General features: G+C 50.1%; 1 long non-coding RNA gene across 1 annotated transcript; it reads right to left on the reverse strand.

The window, feature by feature from the left end:
* Positions 1–1442: 1442 nt before the first annotated feature.
* LOC130541978 (uncharacterized) lies at positions 1443–9770 on the reverse strand. The gene is made up of 3 exons (XR_008956148.1): positions 9629–9770; positions 4360–4450; positions 1443–3055 (listed from the first exon to the last, which is right to left on the reverse strand). It is a non-coding gene; the product is annotated as an uncharacterized LOC130541978 (long non-coding RNA).
* Between the last annotated feature and the right edge of the window lie 1568 nt (positions 9771–11338).

Here is an 11338-nt window from a genome sequence, read left to right on the forward strand (position 1 = left end):
GACCTAGCATGCAGGAAAACCCACAGTCTCCTGGTATCTGCAGCCCAAAAGTGGGGCTCAGCACCACCTGCTTCTCTATATCGGTCTAGGTGAGGACTGGTCAAAAATGGCCACTCCTCACTGTCGGAGAGTGGCTGAAATAATCGTAAATGTTCATATCATTTCTTACACTTTCCGCTAGCATCTACTAAGCAGTTATTATGCTTAGTCACAATTATATTGGGATAAGCCAGTTTAAGACAATCAAAGTGACAATTTCATATAGGTCAGCCTAATACATTTCTCTATCATGATAAAACTCAATGAAGTAGGTACTATTACTATCCCCATTTTACAGTTAAGGAGACTGAGGCACAGAGAGGTTGACTTACCCAAGTTCACACAACTGGTAAGAGATGGAGCCAGTTTGCAAATCCCCGGGGTCTGACTCCAGAGCTCATGCTTGTGCACCCCTTCTCTAGACACAGACCGTCTTGGGGGCCGGCTCTGGCCCCTGACCCCCAGAGTCAGGGAACAGCTCCCCGCCGGGAATTAGATCAATCTCAGCCTCCTGGGGCCTTATCAGAAAGAGTGGCTATAGGAACAGGCCTGTGATCTCATACTGGTGGGGCTTCGAGACACAATGGGACAACCTGCGAGCGCCAGGCACCTCCGTGGAGACAATGTCTTCTCCAAACACCAGCCACCGGCATAACAAACACCGCGGCCTTCCACAGCACCGAAGTCTAAATATTGAAATGGAGCTTCCGTGCCTCGCCACGTGCGGCGAGATCTCAGTGGAAAGAAGGCAGCTGCTGCTATTGTCTGGATTCCCCAGAGGGAAGATCTGAGGCTGTTTCTCTAGTTCTGCAAGACTTCCGCCGCCTCTCTCTCGAGCCCCCTCGTCTGAAAGACAGTTTGTTTGATGTGAGCCAGACTGGGGGACCCCCAACATCCCACTGTGATCTTTGCTGGTCTGTAGCAAAACAAGAAAATAAGGACAATGTGGAGCGTTTTCCCTAAAGCTAAACGTATTCCGTGTCAAGAATCCCATTTATGAGACCCAGCTTCCTTTTCATGGCTCCTGAGCGCAGTGCGCTACTCCGTCCTCCTCTCTGTGCTGACCCGCTTCCTCTTCTAATGCATGCTCTGCCTTGCCCAAGAGCCAAAGAGTGGTTTCTCCAGTACCAGCTCTGTTTCATGACTTTTTAGTCTGTTTCCACTGCTGACTTCTCTACTCTCTCAATATTTCTCCGCTCACATTCTTTCAAGGGAATCTGTTTGACTTAACAGGTCTCTTCTACCCCATGCCGTCTCATGCGTTGCTGGCTAGCCGGTCAGCCAGAAGGCCACCCCTGGTTCAATCAGCTGGTGGGGCCCAAAACACGGTTGCCCTTTGAGCAGGTGGCAATAGTGGGCCAGTTCCCCTTGGAAGGGATTGGCATGGCTACACAAAAGTCCAATTTGTTGTGCTTTTTAAAAAAGATTTTATTTATTTATTTGTCAGAGCACAAGCAGGGGGAGTGGCAGGCAGAGGGAGAAGCAGACTCCCGGCTGAGCAGGGAGCCCGATGTAGGACTCGATCCCAGGACCCTGGGATCCTGACCTGAGCTGAAGGCTGATACTTCACTGACTGAGGCACCCAGGCGTCCCAAAAGTCCAATTTGAATTTGTAGTTCTCAGCTTCGGAAGGTGTCCAGCCACGGCTCAGAAAGGTCCCCTGGAAACACCCAAGGGATACCAGATCAGGTCAGGCTGTGGGGAAGGTAGCCAAGGGGCAGACTCACACCAACTGGGCAGGATTCAGCCCGACGGGGTGGTTGCTGAGGCAGAGGAAGACACACATTGAGCCATATTTTAGAAGAAAATCGGTAAGCCTTGGTGAATGATTGGAAATATGGAATGAACAAGAGGGAGTAGGGATGGTGGCCTTGTTCACTGAGAAGGAACACAACAGGTGTGGGAGATGAAGGAGAAATGGGCAGCTCTTCTGATATGTGAACGTGAGAGAGCCTGCCACATGCACCCACGGCAAGTGTGAAGTGTGAGAAAGAAGTCTGGGTGGGAAGGACGGATGTGAGAGTCACTGCTGGTTGAAGCCGGAGAGTGGACGGCTTTACCTGGGAGAATTGGCCGCACAACTGACACGTGACAAATGCTTACGGGATGAATGAGTGGACAAGTGGACACATGAGTGAATGACCTGGCCAAGACTTGGGATTCGCTCGTGTTTCACTCCTTCCCAAGTGACGCAGCTGCGTGTGAAAACAACGGGATGGTGAATAGAAGGACTCTGGATTTTGAAGGCAACACTGAGTTCAGCTGGAAAGTCTACAAGTTAGTAGCTATGTGCCTTTGGGCTTCGCCCTTAACCTCTTGCAGCCTTGACTTCCTCCTTTCAAAATGGATGTAATGACACTTCCCTCATCAGGCTACAGTGAATACTACACAAGACAGCAAGAACAGAGTTTCAAGCACAAGATTTGGTATGTATCCCAGGCACTCAAGAGCAGTTACAGACTCCTGCCTCCTCCTCAAACAAACTTTGAGATACTGCAGGGTGTTTGGGGGAAGAGCTTAAGAGTGATTCTGAGGATGTCGTCCTTGCAGGCCACAGGCTCTCTGAAGGAGCCCCTGATCGTGTAAATCATCTCATCTGCAGCTAAGGTCAAGAGTCTAACTTCAAGGCCAAGATCAGACAGTTCTCCTACTCTCCACCCCCACCCCCTGCACAGGCCCTCTGTGACAGTCATGTGGTCTCACTTCCCAGTGGGTGCCTTCCTCTTGCAGGACTCCCTAGGCCGCAACAGTGTGCCCACTCCCAGCCCCATTGCCCAGGGAGTCTTCCTCCCACTGCTTGCAGCCATCCAGCTGCCACATTCCAACCAGAGTCCCCAGTTTCCAAGTCATGAAACCATCCCATGTGCCAAGAGTGCCCATTCTGGCCCATGGACCAGTGCTGCATAGATAGAAAGTGCACAGGAAAGGGCGTTAGCTTCATTTAACATCAAACAGTCAATACTTGAACACCAGTTTACTCAAGTCGTAAGATTTCTTCAAAGAAGGTTCTAGAACCCTGTTGAGAGAAATAAAGGAAGATGAAAATAAATGGACAGCCTGTCCACTCCAGGCGAGAGGATTACAAATAGCAAAGCCAACACTTCTCCTTGAATTTTAGATAGCTTTAATGTACAACCAATTAAGGCTCCCAAGGGATACCTTATAAGAACTTGATAAATGAATAGTGATGTTCAGTGACCAGATTAAATAGTTAAAAAGGCTACAGCTTCCCTTTTAGAGAGTATGATAGTAACTTTACCCTACCAGGTTTCATAACATATTACAAAGTGACAATTATCTGAACCATATGGTAACAATGGGGAAAAATCAGTGGAAGCAATCGAATGATCCAAAATCAGTCCACTAAGTAGCAAAACTACAAGGAATCCAACAATGAGGAAAAGAATTACTGTATAATAAATGTTTGGGAGAGAACCATAATGAATACAGAGAAGAGTTACACCTTTTACTATTTTCCACAATAAATTGCAGCTGAGATTTTGTGTATCTCTGAAAAACCATTTAAAAACCCCAAGAATCTGCAATTCCGTGTTTATCACATTGGAAAAGAATCCATCACCAGAGACTAAAAAGATTTTCAAGCTAAAGAATAGGAGACTTTTGTTGAATAAAACACAGGACAATCACAAGAGGAAAATAACAGCCTGGAAAAAATAAACCACTGATACATCGAAAATATATTAAATTTTGCTTTTTCACAAAAAGCTAAAATCAGTGCCCAGATTCCACTCAGAAAGCAGCAAAAGACATGAACAGACAGTTTATACAGGAAGTACAGATGGCAGATCAAAATGTGAAAAAGTACATAACTCCACCAGAAATGAGAAAAATGCAAACAAACCAGCTTTAAGGTATCAGCTCATGCTTCTCAAACCGGTCAAAATAAAAGAGCAAAACATTGTGTTGGTAGAGGTGAGGGAAACAGGCAGGACAGTTCAAGGAGGTTCAGAGCAGGGACCTGGGAGCCAGACGGCCGGATGAAATGCTAGCTCTACCATGTGCCCCTTCTGAGACCTACAGCAAGTGACTTAAACTCTGTGCCTTGGGTTCCTTGTCTATCAAATGAGATTTAGATGAAGCTTTAGATAGATAGATAGATAGATAGATAGATAGATAGATAGATAGATAGATAGACAGACAGACGAAGTGCTTGGAACAGTGCTTAGTACATAGCAAGTACTATATAAATGTTAGTTATTACTGGAGGTGGGAAAGGGACTTCCCCATCATTTTCTCTCCAATGTGGTAGGAAGGGCCTAGACTTTGAGCCAAAAGATCATTCATTCAACAGATACTTACCCCATGCCAGATCTGGGTGCAAATTCCAGTTCTGATAGGTGAGGTCATCTTGTGAAATGACTTAGCAGTACTGAATCTCAGCTTTCTCCGTCTGTAACATGGAAAAACACACAATCTCGATGGCTTATCTGGTTTGAGGTGTGGTGAGATGCCACACAACAAAGTAGATAGGACAGAGTCTGGCATGTAGAAGTCCTAAATACGTCTGAGATTCCGCACTTCTACTCCTAGAACTTCAACCCGACTCAAGCACTCACCCTGTATCTGAGGTCGTGGCATGTGTTCCCGGTCACCTGCCAGCGCGACCAGATTCAGCTCCTCAGATGGCCCAAGCCCTGATGCTCACGATGTTGCCTACCTCCAAGATAAAGAAATCAAAATAACATCACCAACCCATAAAATAAAAGTTGGCGTTTTGGGGCGCCTGGGTGGCTCAGTCAGTGAAGCATCTGCCTTCCGCTCAGGTCACGATCCCGGGGACCTTGGGATCGAGTCCCACATCGGGCTCCCTGATCAGCGGGGCATCTGCTTCTCCCTCTTCCTCTGCCCCCCCCCCACTCATGTGTGCACTCTCTCTCTTAAAAAAATAAATAAAATCTTTTTAAAAAGTTGGTGCTTTGATAGGCCACAAAACTTACTGGTAGGCTGCAGATACAACTGCTTATTTCTGTATTTTCTCTCTCACTCTTGCTTTCTCATTTTGGTCCCCTTGTCGCTACTGGCCTTTTTCGGGTGGCTTAGCCAGCCTAGCGGGTAATCCCAGCCTGCTGCCATATCATCCCTGTGCCATGGGGAGGACCATAAGGACTGTAGTTTCCTCCTTCCCCATGGGTATTTGCATTTTGGGTTGTGGGGAACGAGCGCTCCTGGGGACTGGAAGCCTGGCACAGAAGGGCATCAGTAAATATTTGTGGAATGAAAGGATGAATGGAGACATGAACGGTCTCTGAACGGTGGGATTTCAGCTGTGATGGGAGGCAGAGGGGACAGCTCTCTTGAAGGGAGAGACAGGGACACGAACTCCTTGGATCACACTAGGGAGGTACAGCGCTGATATTCACAGCATTTAACAGGTAGAGCAGCGCAACTAATGACCACGGGCCCGGAAAACCCTACGGGGCTTTGCTTGTGGGTAACAGGAGGCCCAGGGGTCCCAAAGAGAGGGGCTTGGAAGAGAGGGGGCTCTGGGGGTTTCCAGCGGCTGCTATTCACCAGCAGGTATGAAAGTACTTGAGTGATCCAAAACCCAGCAGGCTCCGCGGGGGTAAGGGGGTTGCATGGGATTCAAGAGACATCTGCCACTTCCCCTCCCTGGGCCCCAATTTCCTATCTGTGAAACAAAGTCAGACTCACTAACCTTGCAGATCCCCTCCAGGTCTGACTGCCTGTGATTTTACTAGAAGAATAACAATCGGTAAAGGCAGTGGTCTAACAGGAAAAGCACATGCTCTGAAGCTGGAAGACCCAGTTCACATCCCAGCGGTTACTTCCTGTGTGACTTGGGTCCAGATCAGCTAACTTCTCTGAACCTCCACTTCTCATTCATTCAACAAATACATACTGAGCCCATTTTATGTGCCAGGTCCCGGGCATGTACTGGAGAATGAGACCGGTCCTTGCCATCGTGGAACTTAGGAGAGTCCTTGGATGCAAAGTGACAGAGACACACTCAACCCAGCTTAGGCAAAACCAGAATGTACTATTATTAAGGATGTAGGCAAGTGTGGGGACCCCGGAGTGGAAAGCAGCCAGCCCAGAACTCCACCACCCACTATCCTGCCCTCAGCATACCGGCTGCATTATTCATTCATTCTCTCTCCCTCTCTCCTCTCTCTCTCCACTTCCAGACCTTACTCTTGCGATCCTCCCTTGATTGGACATCCCAATTCTAAATTCTCAAGAAAGAGAATTGAGTCATCTGCCCACACCCCTAATTCGATCACCTGTGACCATGGGGCAGAGCCACTCAGTACAGACATGGCCTCAGGGACTGTGGCCAGGGGAGGGATCCAGGTCCCAAAGAGAGGGGGGCTTGTGGATCCTGGCATCCACGCCACAGCCTCGCGGAGCTGTCGTGAACATGAAACAAAATTTCATGGCAAGTGGCGGGCAGGGGCTGGCGAGTGTAGATGGAGCTCTGGGCTTCGCAGGCACGTTCCTAGCAGGTGTGCGAACTCTGAGGGAACACGATTGTTAATGGCAATGTCTTTTATGTCTCCAGATGCTTTATGTCCATTTTTGTTCCAGTCACGTCCTCCCTTTACCTTGTGGGGCAGACTTCAGTAAGTTAGCGGGGCACGTGCGGCCTGCAGGCTGGCCCGCACGTAGCGTCTGTCTGATGTTCCCAGGGCGCCAATGCACCGATGTGCGAATGTTCTCCCACCCAGGCTTTCCCCCTTTGCTTGGTGTCCAAAGGGGCTCAGCTCCTCTTAAGAATTTGAGGACCAGGTTCAAGTCCTCCCACCCAAATATCTTTGAGCCCCTGACGTTCCTTCTCTGGGGCTCAGTTTCCCCACTGGCAAATGGATGTGGATACAGTCTTGAGGAGAGGCCAGGCTGAGGTCAGAGACGGGAAAGGGCTTTGACAAGGCCAGGCCTGGCCTCAGCCTCGCCCCGCCCGCCACAGGGGAATCTCGGCCCGCGCTGAGCCGGCCCCTGTGGCCTGGAGGGGAAGAGAGCAGAGGCCTTCCGCCCAGCTGCTCCGTGCCCTCGGGAGCCCCTCTGCCGCTGGCCCGCGACCGATGACTTCACCGGCTGTGTGGTTGAAACCCGAGCCTCTCGCTAGGGGCTGAGCAGGAAGTTTTTTCCTGCGGTGGGAGCTTTTGTTCTGCAAGCCTTGATCACTGGGCAGAGGAATTTCCAGCCCGCTGACGTCAGCCCCGACTGTGGCCAAGCCCAGTGGACTTGCAGGGGGGATGAGGGAGGGTTGCCCGGAGGTCAGAGGTGCAGGGTTTCAGGCGCGTAGGGGGCTGCTCTCTCCTCTTCCCGCCTTAACCAGCTTCACTCCAGGGGCAACCCCCCTCTATCCGCTCAGGAGGAGAGCCCTGGGGAAGCTCATTCACCTTGAAAGTATAGAGAAAGGTGGGTGGAAAGTGGATTTTAATTCTGATTACCCACTTACTGTTAGCTGAGTGCCTTAGGCTAGACACTTGACCTCAGAGGGACTCAATGTCCTCATCTATAAAATGGAAACAGTAATGCCTCAGACCTCCTGGTAGGGGTATTCAGGGGGTATTCAGAGCATCAACGACCACCTAATACATAGTAAAGATTCCCTGAAGATGAGCTATGGTTTTTGTTGTTATTATCTCTCCAGTGAAGAGGAAATGAGATGCCATGTGTGAGGCATCTAGAAAAAGTTGAGCTCAAAAACAGAAGCTCCCCTTGCTAAGAGATGATACTTTTTCTGCTAAAGGAATCTGGCCATGTTCCTCCAGAGGGGTCACAAGCCTGATCATATTAGTTTCCTAGTGGCTTAAACCACAGAAATGTATTATCCCACGGATAATAGAGGTGGGAAGTCCGAGGTCAAGGTGGTCTAAGGGCTGGAGGAAAGGATCTGTGCCAGGCCTCTCTGCTTGGCTTATAGACGGCTGCCTCCTCCCTGTACTTCTTCACCTGGTCTTCCCCCTTGTGTATCTCTGTGTCCGAATCTCTTCCTATCGGGATACCAGTCACATTGGATTAGCTCCCCCGCCCTGCCCATGACCTCCTTTTTAGCTTGTTTACTTCTGCCAAGACCCCATCTCCAAATAAGGTCACATTCTGAGGTACTGAGGGTCAGTACTTCAACATATGAATTTGGGGAGTACGTATTCAGCCCATAATAATGATCTAGGGGGAAAAGGACATGCTTAACTGAAAGGTGGCTTTCACAGTTTTTAACACTAGAATAGAGAAGATAATTTGGAGCCTAAAGGACTTCTTAAGGTCTGTTAAACCCTCCCTGGAATGTGGCTGTTAATTCTAACACTAGTGTCAAGTCTTAAAAGCATCAGACCCTAGTTGTGGGGCCCAGATAATTAAATGACTTATTTTCTACCTTAACTTCCTGCTGCCCATTTCTCATTTCATCTGCCAAAATCAAGTGTGAAATCTAAGATCCCCCGATTCCCTCGGCGACAGAGTTGGGTAGGAGGAGCACTGAATAGGGAGTCCATGGATGTAAATTCTAGTTTTTGCACTTGCTCTGTGACCTTGGGCATGTGACCTCCTCTCTCTGAGCCTCCGTCTCCTCCACTGTAAGGTGTGTGTGTGTGTGTGTGTGTGTGTGTGTGTGTGTGTGTGTGTTTGCACGCATAGGTGGTGCAGATGTGGGGGGATGGAGGCCGAGGGGTCAGCCCCCTGCTCCGGCTGGAGTGCCATGGGACAAGGCAGGCACATCTTCCTTGAAAGGCAGTTTTACATGAAAGGTAAGCAATTTGGAATGTCACTTTTAAAGTCCAGAACACACAAGCCCCTCACAGAGTAGCAAGCAAAATTGCATGAATCTCAAAGCTAAAACAGGAGTCCTCAGAGAGACCCCGGGCTTACGGTGGCTGCCCCGTACTCCCTTGGACCCCTGATCCCTGGGGTATGAGCTCTTTCCCACGTGCCAGTAGGGGTTCTTCGGTGGGAAGATTTGAGATGCCTCAGACTAGGGGCTGGCGGAAAGGTTTCAGAGCCCACAGAGCTTTGAATCTGAACTCCCTCCCGTGCACCGAGAACCCCAGGGCAGCTTTCGTTGGTGGCCCGTCGTCCTCCCTGGGCATTAGTAGGCAGGCTGAGAGGTGCCCACACCCAGCGGTGTGCAGATGGCAGCCGTGGCAGCAGAGGAAGTGCAGTTAGAGGCGGGAGGAAGCAGTCTCTGGCAGCTCTGTGGGGAACCGTCTTGGGGCTTCCCCCACCTTCCAGTTCCTCTGATGGTCAACATGCCAGCAACCTGAAAGTGAGAGTGTGCCTTTCCCTCGAGCTCCAGCCCTGTCTCCTCTCTTCCATGCCGAAGCTCCTCAAAGTGGAGTCTGTACTCATCTCCCACTCACCTCTCCACCCACAGTATTCTGGCTTTTGCTACTGACTTACTCTGGCGAGGGCCCTGAGCACCCCCTTGTTCCTAAGGGCTGGTGGTCCTCCTCCATCCTCATGGCAGGACACGCAGGCTTTCCTCCTTCCTCTCCAGCTGCTTCTTCCCTGCCACCCTGCAGCTTCCCTCTCCTCGGGGCTGCTCCCCCCTCCACACACCCTCCCTGCACCACCTCCCTGGCTCCCGCAGCTCCAACCCTGTCTTTACCTTGACAGCAAAACCGCCAGTCTCCTTCTCAAGTTCAGAGTTCAGTCAGAGCTTCCGGCCCAGCCAGCTGGCTTGCCCCTGGACAGCCGTGGGCCTTTCAGATCAGCAGGGCTCATAGGGGGTCATCGCCTTTTCCTGGACCCTGTCCTTCCACCGGTGTTGCAAAGCACGGAAGCTAGGTTTGGATTTGGAGCTCCCTGGACTCTGATCGGGAACCTTTTTGTCAACACCTGGTGGCACCTCCCTCCTTCTCTCCTTCCTCCTCTCATTTCATTTGTAGATAATTGCTTAGCTTCTGGCTCCCCCCCCCTCACCCCCAACCAGTCTGTAATCTCCCGGAGGTCAGAGTTTGTGAATCACACCTCCCAGCATGGCTCTGGGGGCCCTGCACGTGGTAGGACCTCAATAAATATGTGTGCCTTGATCCTTAAAGGTCTGCTTCTGGGCTTTTCTTCAATATTCCAAGAAGAGCCACCAAGAGGAGTTGGGGGGGGGTGCGACCCAGAGACCTGGAATTTTGTCCTTGTTCTGTTACTAAAAGCTACCACCTGCCACTCAGCCTCAGTTTTCAAACAGTAAGATGGAGTTTGAGGGAGTGGATTCTTTCTCAGGGAGGGGAGGCCTACAGGGGGCACACATTCCTCACAGGGCAGCATGTGGTAGGAAGAATATGTTAGAAGTAGGGACAAACGGTCCTGCTCTACTTGGGCCAAAGCCACGGCCAGACTCACCGGCCTCACAAGGCAGGAAAAGGCAAGTCCCTCATGCTAGATTTCACAGAGAAACACTAGGAAAGAGCCGAGACTCAAGACCAGAACGCAACAAAGAAATCTGGCCCCTCGTCCACGCTCTCTGGCGCTCTACAATTGGTCACCTGTCCACATGAAAGTCCTGTGTGGCCAGCCAGCCAGATACCCCCTCGCCACCCCTGCCCCACATTACATGAGCAAGAATTGGCTTTACCAAACGGGCCCACAGGCTGCCTTGGGGCGAGTTTGTTTCCATGGGTCCCACTGATTATAGATGACCTGATAAATGGGATTTTTAAAACTAAAAGCCAAGGACTCTTGTGAGGATCCCCTTGGGAGGTGTGATGCGAGCAGCCCCCGTGAGACTCCCTCCTGGACGCCTCTCCTATAACACAGCCGACACCGTCCAGTCTCGCTCCGTTAGGCAGGGCTCAGCAGTGAATGGAAGACACTGTGAATCGTCACAGCCAGGGTGGGGTGAGGGGGCACCACTGACATCTGGTGAGTTGAGGTTAGGGATGCTGCTGAACATTCCAGAATGCACAGGACAGCACCCCAACAAGGAATTGTCTGAATTATCTGTCCTCACAAGTCAAAAGGGCCAGGGTTGAGAAACCTTACTATGAAGTCACAGTGCTTGGCTTCATAGTCCAGCTCCACCCGAAGCAGCTCACCTGTTTTCATCTGCCTCAGTTTTCTTAACTTTAAAATGGGTATGATTTTTTTTTTTAAGAACAAGTGATCTCATTTATGTAAAGCACTTGGAGCCATGCTTGTTACACAATAAAACACTCCAGGAAGTATTATTATTACTGATATGGCCCTAACTGTGCTGCTTTTCAAAGTAGCACGGATACCGATTCACTCAGGTATACAGTAGTAACATTTATATCTTGTTTTTACAAGTGACGTCAGAATCAGGAGGCTCTGTGTCACCATGGGGGCTGGGCATCTGAGAGAT

The sequence above is a fragment of the Ursus arctos genome, unplaced genomic scaffold, assembly GCF_023065955.2.
Source record: "Ursus arctos isolate Adak ecotype North America unplaced genomic scaffold, UrsArc2.0 scaffold_28, whole genome shotgun sequence".
In the NCBI taxonomy this organism is placed as follows: Eukaryota; Metazoa; Chordata; class Mammalia; order Carnivora; family Ursidae; genus Ursus; species Ursus arctos.